The sequence below is a fragment of the Rattus rattus genome, chromosome 6 (genome assembly GCF_011064425.1).
Source record: "Rattus rattus isolate New Zealand chromosome 6, Rrattus_CSIRO_v1, whole genome shotgun sequence".
Taxonomy (NCBI): Eukaryota; Metazoa; Chordata; class Mammalia; order Rodentia; family Muridae; genus Rattus; species Rattus rattus.
Window position 1 is genome coordinate 139,757,117 of NC_046159.1, and position 16,880 is coordinate 139,773,996.

A 16,880-nucleotide genomic window follows, 5' to 3' on the forward strand; every position below is an offset into this window, starting at 1 on the left:
GCTAAATGCTTATTCCACAGCTATTGTAATCAAAATGGTGTGAAACTGGGAAAAGAATGGACGAATAGGTCAAGAGAACAGAGAACTCAGAAACATCCCCTGCTGACAGAAATAAAACAACTTGTCTTTGATAAATGAGTGAAGAAATTCAGTGGAGAAACAACGCTCTCATAAAACCATGCTGGGCAGTTGTTATTCACTCTGAAGTGCTTTGAAGGAATCTGGATTTAGACCACTTATTTATCTTTGTCAAAAATGAATTCAAAACACATCCCAGCTCTAAGTGTCTAAGAAAACCATGTTTCTATAAGGCTTGGTGATGAAGTTTTAGATACAAATTAAAAATGTTACCAAAGAAGAAAATAAAAAGATCAATTGGACCTTCCCTACTAAAATAAATATCTTATTCTGTGTTAAGAGTCACAGATGGGTTGGGGATTTAGCTCAGTGGTAGAGCGCTTGCCTAGCAAGCACAAGGCCCTGGGTTCGGTCCCCAGCTCCGAAAAAAAGAAAAGAAAAAAAAAGAGTCATAGATGGTTAGCAGTTTTGAGGACTTGCTGCTCTTGCATAGGACCTAGGATCAGCACCCCATGTATTAGCTCAGAACCCTCTCTAACTCCAGTACCAAGAAATCCTCTACGGTCTTCTGGCTCCTGAAGGTATAGCACACATGTGGTGCACCTTCATCCATGCAAACCAAACTCTCATACACATATCTTAAAACATGAAACTAGGACAAGTCGCAGAACTGGTGGCTGATTGTCTAATATACAAAATTATAAAATTTTCGAATGAGGTCATTACGATTGGTCCTAATCCAAAATGATTTTGCTTTCATAGAAGAGAATTTATGCATATACTAAAATCCTCAGAGAAAAGGCAATGCATTACACAAGTGAGAAGGCCAAGTGAAGATGAAGGCTAAGGCTGGAGTGTACAAACCAAAGAACCCCAGGACAGCCAGCACTTCACCAGCAGCCAGGGGGTGATTCTCTCTTACAGCCATATGAGCTGTACTTTTTACTTGCATCTTGACTTCAGAAGTTTAACTTCCAGAACAATGAGACGGGGAGTTTCTATTGCTCTAAGCCCTTACAATGTGGGACCCTTTGTTATGGGGATCGTAGGAAAGAAGTGTAGAAAAAATACTGAAAATTTATTTTAAGAAATTGAAACTTCAGGTTCAGCCAAGTAAAGTTAGGATTTCAACAAATTGCCAGGTGGGTAGGATGTATTATGTTATGCCAACGACACACGTAAGTGTACCAAACAGGACGAGCTCTCATGTTGGAATTTAGGTGTTACATAAAATAATGTATTAGCCACTGTGACAAATGAGTTTTGTTCATGAGAAATGGGATAGTGTAATGGGGGCTTTCTCTGTACTTTCTGGTCTCTCTACCATGCAAATATTAAATTATTTTTAAAACTGAAGTCTAATAATGAAGAACATTTCTTAGTTGTGTGTGCTAGGAGAGTGTTACCCTGGGGTTTCAGATTTTTTATATTTACCTTACTTTGTGATATTAGAGAAAAAACTATTGGTTTTCCTTCTCAATTCATTTCTTCTTATTTTTATGAATGCCTACTTGCTTGCATGTGTATACAAGCTGCCACATGTATGCCTCGTGCCCTAGAAGCCAGAAGAAGGCATCATATTCCCTAGACTGAAATTGCAGACTATTGTGAAATTCCACGTGAGTACTGGGAATAAAATCCTGGTCCCCTGGAAGAGCAACCAGAGCTCTCACCCACTGAACCATTTCTCCAGTCTCACACTTGGTTTTCCTTTTGTAAAAAGAAATTAAAGATCTGCCTTCCAAAATAGTTGTGAGAATAAATATGTTTGTAAACTGCACAGCACAAGGCCTCCTTATTACTGATATAAAAATACTGCCAATTAAAGAGAAAGATTTCATAGATGGCAATAGTAACATTTATATGAAAGAAAGGAGTCTTTGACATAACTACATGGTGGCCAATTATGAATTTAATAGACACTACAGAATAACATTCAATTTTATTGCTATTCTCTCTGGGATTGTGACTGGTACACAGTACTCAATCAAATGAGAGACTCCACTGGCTATGTGTTTTTACAAGCAAGAGCTGGGGAGTGCTTTGCAGCTTCTTGACCTAATGCACACATGGGGATGTAGTGTGGAATTTACAAAGTGAAGTTACCATGACAGATAACTATGGACGTAGCTTAAATGCCTCCTCCCTAGTGCTCCATTAAAGCAGCCCTGCTCACACAAGCAAAAATTTAGAACCATGTTAGTGAACATATGAGCTCTTTAGGGATGATCAATAATGATGTATTTCTTCTTATTTTATTAAAAAAAAATCTTGCCTTGACTTTGCTATCCGGTAAGTTTGGGGGGAAAAATCAGCTATTTGTTGTCTAACTCAGTTCTTAACCCTGGCAACCTAAAGCTTGCAGGCTGGTGGCAGCATTTGTAAATTAAAGATTACTTTAATCTTCGGTGGCAGAGATTTATGAAGTATAGCTTTACATTCCTGCTTCATGTGCTCAAACGAATTGAGTTTATTTTATAGACAAAAGCAATTTGAGGGAAAGCATAGATTACTCTGGCCACTGAGGGGTATAAATTATCTCTAACTAAATTTTGGCAGTGCTGTATGTTGAGCTATTTAGATAAAACATGCTTTTGACATTTATTGCCAAATGATACCCTCTTCTAGACTCCTGTATTCTGTAGGGTTGAGCGTAAAATGAATCATTAAGGGAATTAGTAATCTTTCTCTTGACATGAATTGCATTACCCAAGGATGTGAAACTTTGAATGTATTTTTCTAAGTAAATTATTGTGAAAAGCTACCCAAACCTGTTATGATGAATTTAAGGTATGCCGAAACATTATACGATCCACATGCATAATTTCTAGGCAAATTTGCTCCCATTACTTGGGATTTTAATGTATACTCATCCCCACAGGGTACAATCCCACACAGAGCCATGGTAAGGAATCACCCTGACAGCAGTTCTTGCTTATAATCAGAGAGAAGTTCACTCAGTGCTCTGGGCTTTCTAGTGGACATCCCACATCCAGTGTGCGTGATGCTGTTATCATTCCCCCTATAAGAGAAAAGAGCCATCCATTATAAAGAAAGCCCTATGCTTGAAATAAAAATATGTATGCTTAAAACTCCAGGTAACATAGCATTTAATGGGTAAAGGCAGCTAATGTGTATCTGTGTATAAACATTAAAAAGCACTGCAAGTCTCACAGACTCAGTAGCTGAGGAGGTGTGAAAGACAAAGAATGGGTGGGTGATTACAAAGACTCCACTGAACGTGGGCTCAGAAAAGTAATTATTTGATAATCCTTACAAACAAACTAGAGCAACACTCAAAAGGAAAAGTGTGTGTATGTGTGCGTGTGCATGTGTGTGTGCATGTGTGTGTGCGTGCAAATGTGTGTGTGTGTGTGTGTGTGTGTGTGTACGTGTGCATAGCAACTACCATTCAACATTTCACTTTCATACTTTAAAATGAGTTATTTTGGTTGCCTGTAATTGGAAAGAGAAAAATGGGTCTTAATTAATCGTTTGCCCTTTTACCCCTCCAAAAATAAATGTATCTCTAAATAGCCCCAAGGAAAAGACTGCACTCATGTTACTTTTTAGCTCTGTTGTCGCTGAGGGTTCTAGCCATCAGAGGGCTACAGCCCTCAGCCTTTCCCCTTGGCTGACACAATTTAACCGAGAAGTTGCACCTGTATATCAAGACCTCCCCAGGAGGGAAGTTAGACAAGGCGGTTTCATTCATCGTGAGAGGGATGTTTTCTCCTGTAACAGCTTCTGTCCTTTCATGGCTATGATTAGTCTCTTTATACTCTCTGTGGTGCTTTAGATGTGCTTACCCATCTCCTCTTCTGTTTTTCATGCACTTGCTGCTCTCATGCTTTTTTGCCTTCAGTTCAGCTAGGGATCCCTTCTTTCATGTGCAATCTCTACTGCTGGTTTGGACATCTTAGATTGTAGCCTTTAGTGGCCAACATTACATTCTTTAAATTCGCAAGTAGATAAACAATACTTTCTCTTCGAGCTTACGTAAGACTTGTCTATATCACTTTCTTTTCCTACAGAAATGGAGAGCTTGACACTGATTTTATTATTGCAACAATCCTTTTTATTATTGGCTTTTGCTATTGTTATTGCAACTTTTTAAAAAAATATTTATTTTATGTATGTGAGTACACGGTTACTGTGTTCAGACACACCAGAAGAGGGCATCAGATCCCATTACAGATGGTTGTGAGCCACCATGTGGTTGCTGGGAATTGAACTCAGAACCTCTGGAAGAGCAGTCAGTACTCTTAACCACTGAGCCATCTCTCCAACTTCATTATTGCAACTTCTAAAGTCAGAATTTAGAGTTAACTATTAATTTAACACCAGGCATGTGATTATTGATGCTTTTCCCATTCCATTCCATTCTTCAGTTCTAGGTCCTCTTAAAGCTAAAGTTCATGTCGTGGCTACTGCAGCTCTAGGATTCTTAGATTCTTTTAATTTCTTAGTAAATAAATTCATGATTACAATCTGAAATAGCTTAGGTAGGCATAGAGGGCAAAGTTGAAATCTTTTCCCCAGGACAATATGCACCTAATATTCCAGCCTGTTCTGCAGTCTGCTTTGGCTTGCTTCCCTTTCAGGTCACTTACAAGTATTCTCATTAGCCTTGTGTTCCCCAAGTATAAATAATGAGATGAATGCACGAAGCTGGTGACTAGTGTCTCCTCCTTCTCCTCTTCCTCCTCCTCTTCTTCTTCATTCCTCTTCCTCCTCTCTCTCTCCTCCTTCCCCCTCTCCTTCTATTCTTCCTTCCCTTTATCCTCTCTTTTTCTTTCCTCTCTCCAATCTGTCCTCCCTTTCCTTATGCCCACTCTCTTCCTTTTTCTTTTTGTCTTTACCTCCCTTCATCTCCTTTCATCCAACCATTCTTTCTCACCCCCCCTCCCTTTTCTCACTGGGTAGCTTAGATTGGCACTAATCTCATGATATTCCTTCATCATCTTCCTGAGCCATGGGATTACAGGTCTCTGCCATCAAGTACTGCCTATTATGCCACAGGAAAGATTAGTACCTTTTGAATCTTACAGTTTACAGATGACTGAGGCCAAAGCCTAGCATCCTTTCTCAAATACTTAACTACCTGACCTTGAACAACAGTTCTGCCCTGTATTAGAGAACAGCAGGAAATACTAGCATAGTATAGCTCTTATACTGATCTCTATATGTGCTACCAACTAAATGTTTCATGTGATCCACCTTCACTATAAAAAGTATTATTTTACTTGATATATCTATTGATAATAGATCCATACACTTATCAAGTAAATATTAAAAGCCTTTGTTCAGTAATATTTCTTCCAGATCTCCTGCCAGCAGCTTGTATTAATATAACTTGGAAAGAGGATCATTGAAAATTCATTTTATCATTATTCCTTTGCAAATTGCCTTAAAGCCTGGTAAATTAAGCGATTTTCACACACGGAAAATTTCACGAACAAATATTTGCTGTTTTGTTTAGTTATCATACTATGTGGATGTCCTGTTCCGTTAACTCTCTACATTATTCTTTTGAGATGGAGTCTCTCACTGACTCTGGAAGTAGGCTTGAAGCACTCTAATCTTAGTGATTTTTCTGTCTTTACTCCCCACAGCACTGGGATTGCAGATACTTGTGTGACCAAATCTACCTGTTTTTACACGGATGTTGGGTACTCAAATTCAGAACGTCATATTTACTCTTCAAGAGCTCTTACCCATTAAGCCTTCTTAATCCTTATATTGCTGTTAGGACTTTGCTACAGAGTTTGAGATGGGTCTGGGATATTGTATTTGGAGAAGAGGAGGGACAGTAGAGATCTGAAGCTCATCAACCTGCTTCACATTCCCACTTGCTTCTCTTGTAGGCATAGGTGGAGGGTTCCATGGAATTCCTCTTAGAGTTGGGGCTGGAATAGCAGTCTGAGTGGGAAGGAAGATTAGGGGAGAAGATCGTGGTGATTCACTAAAGATGGAGGGTGAAAGGATTCAGGGAGGCTGCCGTGGTTGTCTGCTACAGAGTTGGGTATGAGAATGAGGGATTAAATTTGGAGAAGAGGTAGAAGATGTGAAGATCTCACTTAGTATGACTGCTTCTCTACCTGGAGCAGTTTGCAGGTTGCTTGTTAATCCTGGTTATTATTTTTTTCATTCTTGCCTCCTATTATTTTACATCATTTATTTATTTTTTGTGAAAGTTTTGAGCAAAAAAAAAAGCATGAATATATTTGGCTCTGGGATTTATGTCAAAAAGTAGATTTGGTAGAAATACTATATAGTGGCCAGTCAGGAGCTACCCATTTTGTGGAATTAAGATATTAAAAAATGGGGTTCAGAGCTAAACAAAGAATTCACAGCTGAGGAATGCCGAATGGCTGAGAAACACCTAAAGAAATGTTCAACATCTTTAGTCATAAGGGAAATGCAAATCAAAACAACCCTGAGATTTCCCTCACACCAGTGAGAATGGCTAAGATCAAAAACTCAGGTGACAGCAAATGCTGGCAAGGATGTGGAGAAAGAGAACACTCCTCCATTGTTGGTGGGATTGCAGACTGGTACAACCATTCTGGAAATCAGTCTGGAGGTTCCTCAGAAAATTGGACATTGAACTGCCTGAGGATCCAGCTATACCTCTCTTGGGCATATACCCAAAAGATGCCCCAACATATAAAAAAGACACGTGCTCCACTATGTTCATCGCAGCATTATTTATAATAGCCAGAAGATGGAAAGAACCCAGATGCCCTTCAACAGAGGAATGGATAAAGAAAATGTGGTACATCTACACAATGGAATATTACTCAGCTATCAAAAAACAACGAGTTTATGAAATTAAGAGGCAAATGGTTGGAACTGGAAAATATCATCCTGAGTGAGCTAACCCAATCACAGAAAGACATACATGGTATGCACTCATTGATAAGTGGCTATTAGCCCAAATGCTTGAATTACCCTAGATCCCTAGAACAAACGAAACTCAAGACGGATGATCAAAATGTGAATGCTTCACTCCTTCTTTAAATGAAGAAAAAGAATACCCTTGGCAGGGAAGAGAGAGGGAAAGATTAAAACAGAGACTGAAGGAACACCCATTCAGAGCCTGCCCCACATGTGGCCCATACATATACAGCCACCCAATTAGACAAGATGGATGAAGCAAAGAAGTACAGGCCGACAGGAGCCGGATGTAGATCGCTCCTGAGAGACACAGCCAGAATACAGCAAATACAGAGGCGAATGTCAGCAGCAAACCTCGGAACTGAGAATAGGACCCCCCGTTGAAGGAATCAGAGAAAGAACTGGAAGAGCTTGAAGGGGCTCGAGACCCCATATGTACAACAATGCCAAGCAACCAGAGCTTCCAGGGACTAAGCCACTACCTAAAGACTATACATGGACTGACCCTGGACTCTGACCTCATAGGTAGCAATGAATATCCTAGTAAGAGCACCAGTGGAAGGGGGAAGCCCTGGGTCCCACTAAGACTGAACCCCAGTGAACTAGACTGTCGGGGAGGCGGCAATGGGGGAGGGGGGGAGGGAACACCCATAAGGAAGGGGAGGGGGGGAGGAGATGTTTGCCGAAACCTGGAAAGGGAATAACACTCGAAATGTATATAAGAAATACTCAAGTTAATAAAAAAAATTATTAAATTAAAAAAAAGATATGAATGGGTATTATTGGGTCTTTGTTCTCATTACACTCATATGTCACACACTGCATTGTTTTGATTGGAACATTGCCCATAATTTCAGAGAAAAAGTCCAGAGTGGAGCAAGGAGTACATAATTTTATCTTGAAAATTAGCATCCTGTGACTGCGATCCTCTGTCATCCAAAGGAGTGGCTCTTTTCTGAGAAGCTGCTCTTAAAACCACTAATAATGTACAACAATGGAACCTTTGCTCTCTGGCTAAAGTTGAATCCTCACCCTATATATGTCAAATTGATAGCATGTAGTTTAAATCCTTATGACTGCTTCAAATGCATTCTAAACCTCCACCAGACTTGGGATTGGTTCCCTTCCTTAAATTTTGGATGGCAATGGCACAAGTTGTCTAAGTCATACTGCCCTAAATTATAAAGCAAGTAAGACACAATGATCAATCATAGCCCCTTGGGATCTAGAGTAAAGTTTATAGTAGAAACTTGTATCTGGAGGATCGTAGGCTGGAGAAGCACACAGGAAGTTACAAAGCTAGAGATAAAGGTCTCAGACAAAACTCCTGGCTGAAGAAACACTTTTGAATGTCCTGAAGGATATGTCAAATCCTTCAGTCATAGATTTCTTTTATAAGGGAATCCATGTTTTATTTACACTGATCTACTGATATGATCTTTGCCTGGAAAAATAGTAGTCCCGTGATCTGACATCTGACTTGTAGATGCAGACATATGAGAAACAAGCCATTACCCTCTGACTCCAATCAACCACTGCCTTGACATCCTTATAGCATGCAGAGTATATTTAGTACTCTTCCGCATCTCTTCCATGGGGCAGCTTGAGTTATTCTGCTGTCACCAAACATAAGGTATTTCTCATGAGGACCACTTGCATGGGAGTAGACTTGGTGTGGAGTAGGCTTCTTGTATCTATTAAAATATTAAAATACTGTATTAAAATCAGTAAAGAAAAATGCTGAAGATATGTAATTAGAAAGAAAGATATAGTGGAACAGACTCTTGGAGATAGTATTCACTGGAAGATGAATACTTTGTAAGAAATCATATAGTATTTAAAATACACAGTGTGTATATTTATGGTATAGCATCTATGTCAGGAAGATGAATATTAAATTCAAACTGGTAACTCCGAAATTGAAGCAACATGTTTTTCTATTCACAAAATTCTTTTACAGGTGAAGAATTTTTTCATGTTCTAGAGTCCACTTTAAAAATCCTGTCAAAATGACAAATCTATTATAATACAAGTCTTTATATTTTGATTTCATTTTCATTTTTATTTAAACAAATGGTATCATAATATCACACTCTGCTGTCTCATACTGAAACTGGCTGATTGTTAAGAAAATTGTCAAGAGTTTGTGATTTAAAAGAACACAGACTCTGTCTCTGTCTCTCTGTCTCTCTCTCTCTGTGTGTGTGTGTGTGTGTGTGTGTGTCAGAGAGAGAGAGAGAGAGAGAGAGAGAGAGAGAGAGAGAGAGAGAGAGAGAGATTTTTTCATCATGTTGGAAGTGAGATTGGCTTTCCAAAATGTCTTACCTAGTAGAAAATAAAACAACCAAAACAAACTGAGGGTGTAAGAACAGAGAGAAAAATGTTAATGTTTTGATAGAAACTATCCATAGACAAAATTTAACTACAAATTCTAATTTAAATGCTTTTAAATGATACTTAACTGAGACTTGCATTTGAATCTTGAATATAAATTAGTTATAAATGTTTAGAGGGAAATCTGTATGGTCTACAAGGAAAGCTCACTAGTACATATGTTTTCTTATACATTAAAAATTTAGAATAGTTTCAATTTCCAAAGTAATGACTTGTAAAACAGAGAAATATTATACATTCACCTAATTGTTAATATTGCAATTTAGTGAGCTGTATTTGCCAGAATTGTTGAACCAACATTATACACTGTTAACTAAAGCTCATCCGTTACTTAGATTCCTAATTTTTTTCTCTCAGATATTTTTTCAGTTTCAGCATCATATTCTGTACACTTTGTAGTGATTTTCACTCCGCCACCCCTTTGGCATCTTGTGGCTGCAACACTATTTTGTCTCACTTTTGAGGACTTTCAATGATTTGATTATTCCTATACAGTCTTGCTTTACTGGTATTATTTGATGTTGTCCACAAATGAGATTTTTGTGTACTTGTATACATGGGCATGATTTCTATTTCTTCAAAATATCATGAAGGTAACTTGCATTCTCATTCTACAATAGGGGTACACACACTAACAATATGTTTTATTGTTGATGTTCATTTTAATCAGTTGGTTGAGACTATATCTTTTAGACATCTCCACAATCAACATTACTCCCTACCTTTTCATATTAAGTGTTTTGGCTAGATGTAGCTGTGTGCCACCCAGGCTTAAGGAGTAAAGGGGAGCGTGTTTGCTTCCTGAAGGTGTGTAGGCTACATACATTGTCTGACTGTGCAAATGACTATCCATTTTATCTTATTCAATCATTTACATTTACTACTATGGACTTAGGTATTTTTCTTACACTTTCGAATAATAACCCAGTAATAATGTATCTATAGGTCAACTGATTCTATCTTTGGCTATGGAGGATTTTTCACTTGACTCTTGGGTACCACTGATGACTTTTTATGAATCAGAACCTCTGCTCCTCTTTCAAACCTCCTTTAATTACTCCCTCCTTTTTTACCTTCTACATCACAGTAACTCCTGGGTTTACCTTTTATATTTCCTACCCTGGTCCTAGAATCATATTGCTCTAAGAGCCCTTGTACAGTTTTTGAAGTGCAGTATTACAAAATGTATTTTGGTAGTTGTGTATCACTGCTCCTTGTATGTCCTGGCCTCTTCTATCAATTAAGGAAGCAAGGAATTCTGTGTGTTTAGCCCAAGTTTTACACATAGATTGTCCTTTATCTATCTTTATTAGGTAAAACATGAATTTAAACTGAAGTTGACAGTTCACCCATAACTGAGTTAATTATCCCTTTATGTCCAATCTTACATTTCAACATGCAGAAACTAAGATCCAATTTCTTATCCATTTACTAACCGTCCATGTACAATACGAATTATAGTAGCTTCAGATGTGTCACCGTGTTCTTATGGAGCTCCCAAAGGCTCCATCAGCTACAACATAGCACTATATTCTGTCCCTTTGTCTTTATTTTCAACGAATGTAGAGTTCAGAGAACACCATTTTCTTCTTCAGTGAGCTTGATTGTTACCAGCTCCCTTTGTCACTATCTGTATGCTATTTTTGACTCTCCTGTTATCCTACATGAATAGTTTTTGTTATTAAGGAATACTTTCTATCTCGTAAAGTCGTATGGTGTTGATGCATGTTTAATGTCACAAATATGCCAATAGTGTTATAAAATGGTTTCATCAAACCACTGCAATTATTAACCTGTTTGCCATGTTTTTGTTTTACCTTTTCCAGAATAATATCTGTATGGATTCACATCTTTATAGAGTTACTTAAATTTATAGGAATACAAGTTTAAGACTCTTCCTTATTATTTACTTGAGTTGCTATATCCTTCCCTCCCCATTGTTTTTGAGACAGAATCTCATTATGTAGAATAGGCTGACCTCACAGATATTTGCCTGTGTCCACCTCCCTATAGTTGAGATTAAAGGCTACCATGCTCAACTCCAAAAGCCTTTCTTTTACTAAGTAGTATGGTCTTATATACATGTAGCTATACTACATGCCATGTCCATTTGCCTATTCAAAAACATCTAGATTGCTACTAATTTGTGACAGCAAAATTTGCTTAAGTATTGAATACATGTTTCATGATGAAATGTATAAAATGAGCTACTCAAATAGCTAGAACCATTAGAGTTGGATCGAATTTTAAGATTATTTTTAGATTAATATTTAAAGAATGTATGATGACACATATGTTAAGATTAAGTGGAGTGTTAGAGTAAAACTCATGAGGCCGGGAACACTAGGGATAGCAGATAAAAGCGCTTGAGGTAATCAAATTGATCAGATGAAAGAAAGAATGGCACTCAGGAAAAATTGATGTGTCTGATGGCTTCATGCTTCCTACAAAGTCCTCCTAGGAAACATAAGACATTGTTATCCTTGACTATGTTCATAATTTTGGGTAAAAATGGTTTCTAAAAACCCACCATCTCTTCTATGTTCCTGCAGAGACAACAGAGTGATAGATGTAAAATGATAAGGAATATGGCTGCATCTTGGTAGTTATGATTAGAGGTAATTTTCCATAGACAGTAAAGAAAAAGGCCTATGGTTAAACCACAAGCTGGCCATATAAATATGAACACAAAGAGAAGACAGATGAATGAATCATCAAAGTGAGAAACCAGCAATGCCTGCAAGGTTGGTGACAAGCAATGCGGACTAGGACTAGTGGCCAACAGCTCAGGCAAGATCAATAGCTATAGAGGAGAAATTCATGCATGACCATCTGGTAATTGAGTGAATGGAACAGGAAAATGTGTAATCATCACCCTGGTTGGGCCAGAAGAACATACACAGAGTGTGGAACTCAATATTTGGCTTGACCCATGATAAACCCAGAACATCAGTCAATATCAATAGATATTATCCAAGTCTCGGCAAGTTTCTCACATAAATCTAGTTAAAACCTCCTAGGCAAACACTACAGAGGAACCCCCTTTTGGGGGACCTTCTCACGTTAATAATGAATTCTAATGTTTCTGGCAACCCGTTCTTTGGAAACATCCCTTACAGGAGTACTGATTGTTTTATTTCATCAGTAAATCTCTTCACTTTAATATTTATTTCTACATTTAAAAACAAACTCCTTTTAGATGACACATGGAGGAAAGGAGCTACAATGAGCTTCTCAGAGGCTGATGAGCCACTGCCACTAGAGCTAACTGAGCAGCAGTCCCTGTGTCCCCACGGTGCCCCCAAGATATTCCAGGAGCCATCAAGGAGAAGCTAAACACTAGTATGTGATCTTCCAGAGGGGGTTCTGCCATGGATTGTCAAGGTTAATGATGAAACTGTTTCTCTAGGAAAGGCTGAGAAGAATTTTATTTAGGAAAGATTCCGGCTAATACTGGGTTTATCTATATAAAACTTCACTAGTAACTTTAGTCATAGAAGTTATGGTTTTTAACTTTCTATGAACTTGTTGAGTTTGTGACAGATGCTGAATGTTTAGCCAGATAATTGCTCATAATGGATATGCATGTAGACATTCTCTGCTGTAAACTTCTTATTCAATTTATGATTTTAATGTATGTGTAAATTTGTGGTGAACTTTCTACCATGTGATCATGTATTCTGAATGACATGTAAGTGCTGAGGACAAAGAGATTGGGTAAACTGTTTTAAGACAGATCTGAACTCAAGAAAAACTTAGAAGTAAAGGCGATGGGGAAAAACGCATTGGGAATAAGGAATTCTGGGCAAGGGCATTATTGTTGTTATATCAGAGCAGAAGGAAAGAGCAAGATAAGAAGAAGAAGAAGAAGAAGAAGAAGAAGAAGAAGAAGAAGAAGAAGAAGAAGAAGAAGAGGAGGAGGAGGAGGAGGAGGAGGAGGAGGAGGAGGAGGAGGAGGAGGAGGAGGAGGAGGAGGAGGAGGAAAGGAGAAGGAGAAGGAGAAGAGAAGGAGAAGGAAAGAAGAAGAAGAAGAAGAAGAAGAAGAAGAAGAAGAAGAAGAAGAAGAAGAAGAAGAAGAAGAAGAAGAAGAAGAAGAAGAGAACAGAGAGAGCTTTGTAACGAATAAGAGAGAACATTTTTAGAGATTTTTTTGGAGAGCCTTTTAGAGAGAACTTTTGGGGGGAGAACTTTTGTAGAAATCTTTTGGAGAACTGAAGAACTTGGAAATAAAGACTAAAGCCACTTTTTAAAGTGTGTCTTCTCTTCCTGATAGTTCAACTAGCAATCTGAGAGTTAGAACCTTGCAGTTCCTGCAGAGACAGAACAAAAGCTGTGGTACTTGATCCCCTGCTGTTTACTATGAGATGCTAAACACCTAAGACCTCTGGCCTCAGAGCAACTCAGACAAGCAGATCAACTCCAGAAGCAAGATGGCTTAGACTTAAGATAGGTAAATGTTTTATTATTATACAGCAACCCTAAATATCTCCTGGTACCCTGTCTTACTCCCACCTATGCTCTTCCAGCTGTGCTGCATTACGAGGAACCAAGAAGAAAGAAGAACTGCCAGGACTGGACACTGGCTAAGAGGCCATTTGTGAATAATAATGTCCACTGTGGGCCAAGTCCAACAGCCAGCAGCTTCACTTTTTCCAACTATACACAGGACACTCATGAGGACTATGCTTCCTCCACAGAGAATGCAATTAGTCCAATGTTGACCCCCTTTTTAAGCCAATAGTTTCTTTTCCTGAGCAAGCAATTAAAACAGTTGAGGAAGATGAAGAAGAACTTAAGATGCGAGCAAAGCTGTTCTGGTTTACTTCAGAGAATGACCTCCCAGAATGAAAGGAGTGAGAACTAGAGATGCCAAGTTTCTGAAGCATAAGGAGAAACGGACCACCTGCCTTCTCATGAAGAGGACAAAATGTTGGGAACATGCGCCAGCCACTATAGCATACTGATGATGGAGCTGAAGCCGAATGCTGGCAGCGACTGCGCCTGGGTCTGGAATCCCCACGTTGATGTTGCTGATGAGTGCCCCAAGCCTGAGCTGCTCGCCATCTGTTTCATAAATGCTGAGAATGCACAAAAGTTCAAAACAAAGTTTGAGGAATGCAGGAAAGAAATTGACGAGAGAGAAAGACAAAGGACCAAGCAAAAATGATGATGCCTAAAAGGTGGCTGAGAGGTTTGAAGACCTTTCAGTGAGGGAGGCCAGAGATAAGCCTGAATTGAAGTCTGAGGAGAAGCAGAGAATCACTTCGTCCTTTCCCTTTCTTTTTCTTTTTAAAAGTTTGCGCCAGCCTTTAATATTTGCTTTGAGTCTGTTTTGTTTTACAAGGGACTTTACAAAGAACTGAATTTTAAAATGTTCCTTTAAAAAAATTCCTTCACTGTCTGTTAATTTTGTTCTTGCAGTTTGTAAGACTAGAGACCTGAGTTACTTTCTCAGTAGAGGCTGTAGTGATCACATCCTGAATTCAAGTTTTGCACACCAAAGAACAGGGTATCTAATGTGCTTTCCTTCATTTTAAAGCATCCAAGTGATCTTGTAATGTGGCCATATCATTTTTAATTTCCACTGATAATTAATAAAATTCTTTGAGACCCTATATATCTTTGAGAAATTGTAATCATCAATTGGCAATTTTAATATAAGTAGCATCTCATTCAGTTTGATTTCAGTAATGATAATCTATGTTGAATATCACGCCCTTTGTGTTTTGTATTAGTATATCGTTTTTAGTAAACTGTTTGCGCAAATCTCTTACCCAATTTTAAGTCATATAATTTTTTATTAATTTATTAATTTACATTTCAAATGTTATTCCCTTTCCAATTCCTCCTCCATGAGTCCCCCTCCCCTTCACCCCTAAGAGTGTGCTCTCCTACCCACCCATTCACTCCTACCTCACCCCTTTTGCATTCCCCTTTTCTGGGACATCAAGCCTCCACAGAACACAGTACTCCCATCACTGAGGATAGTCCTGGGACATCTGTAACAAGGGCCACGGACCAACCCATGCATGCTCTTTGTTGGTGACTTAGTTCCTGGGAGTTCTGAGGGGTCTGGTTAGTTGATACTGTTGTTACTCCTTTGGTGTTGCACTCCCCTTCAGCACCTTCAGTCCTTCCCCTAACTCTTCCATAACAGTTCCCTACCTCAGTCCAATTGCTGACGGTAACTATCTGTATTTGTCTCAGTCAGTTGCAGGCAAAGCCTCTCAGAGGACAGCCATGCAAGGTTTCTGTCCTTAAGCATAACATGGCATCAACAATAGTGTTGGGGTTTGGTGCCTCTACATGGAATGGATCCCCAGGTAGGGCAGTGTGAATGGGCTTTCCTTCAGTCTCTGCTCCATTTTTATCCCCGCATTTTCTTTGGACAGGAACAATTCTGTATCAAAAATCTGAGATGGTTAGGTGGCCCCATCCCTCAACTCGTGGCTTTGTCTATCTACTTGAGGTGGTCTCGTCAGGTTCTGTTTTCCCACTGTTAGGCATTTCAGCTAAGTTCATCCCAATTGGGTCCTGAGAGTTCACATCCCTGGTGTCTGGGACTTTACAGTGGTCTGCCTGTTGCCCACCCCACACTGCTGAATATTTCTACTCATTCTCCTTGTCCTGGGCTTCAGTGATCAAGTGATCCTGCCCCCCTTTATTCCCTTTTCCTCCCAACTCCTACCCAGTTCCCTCCCTCCCTCTGCTTCTTTTTTTTGTTATTGAACATGTGTGTGTGTTTATAAGTAACTATGTGAGTGTAGGCATATGTGTCAAGTGTGTGTGTGTGTGTGTGTGTGTGTGTGTGTGTGTGTGTGTCAGAGAACACATTTTAGGAGTCAGTTCTCTCCTTATACCATGGATTCTTGGGATTAAACCCTAGTTACCAGGCTCTCAAGGTGAGGACTTTTACTTGATGCACCATCTTTCTGAATCTTAATCGGGTTGTCTCATTTACTGTTGAGTTTCAAGTGTTCTCTTTTACTTTGTCTAACTGTCTTTCTTTTTATCAAACAAAATACATATTTGAAAATGTTTTATGTAAGATGTAGAGTCGTTATAGTGTTATTTCTTTCTGCATGTGGTTATTTATTTGTTATAATATTATTTATTGACAATACATAGCAAATTGAACATGGGGAGGTCAAGCTGGTACCTGCATGGATCCCTTCCACCTATATTCTTGGCTCTTTGTTGTAGAAAGGTACTTGGCAAGCTATGCAAAGAGAAACTTGAGCACAAACCTACCTACAAACGACCTACAATCTGTCTTGCCTATGAAGGTTGTTGGGGCAATGGTTGTTCAGAACTTGTGTGATTGGGTAACCAATAACAAGTTTAATACGAAAAAACCTATGTCCTACTCTGACTGCATGGTCAGAAACTAGAGACTGGATACACTAGAGACCTAGGGTAGAATACAACAGGAGAGGAAGAAAATCTGTAATAGTCGTCTATGCTGATAGATCATGGATATTGCCTAGTCCAGTCATTTTCAGAGAGGC

The 16,880-nt window shown here is 38.9% G+C and overlaps 1 pseudogene; it reads left to right on the forward strand.

Annotated features, from left to right (window-relative positions):
• Positions 1 to 8,117: 8,117 nt before the first annotated feature.
• Positions 8,118 to 14,735, forward strand: LOC116904477 (annotated as a pseudogene).
• The last annotated feature ends 2,145 nt before the right edge of the window (positions 14,736 to 16,880 follow it).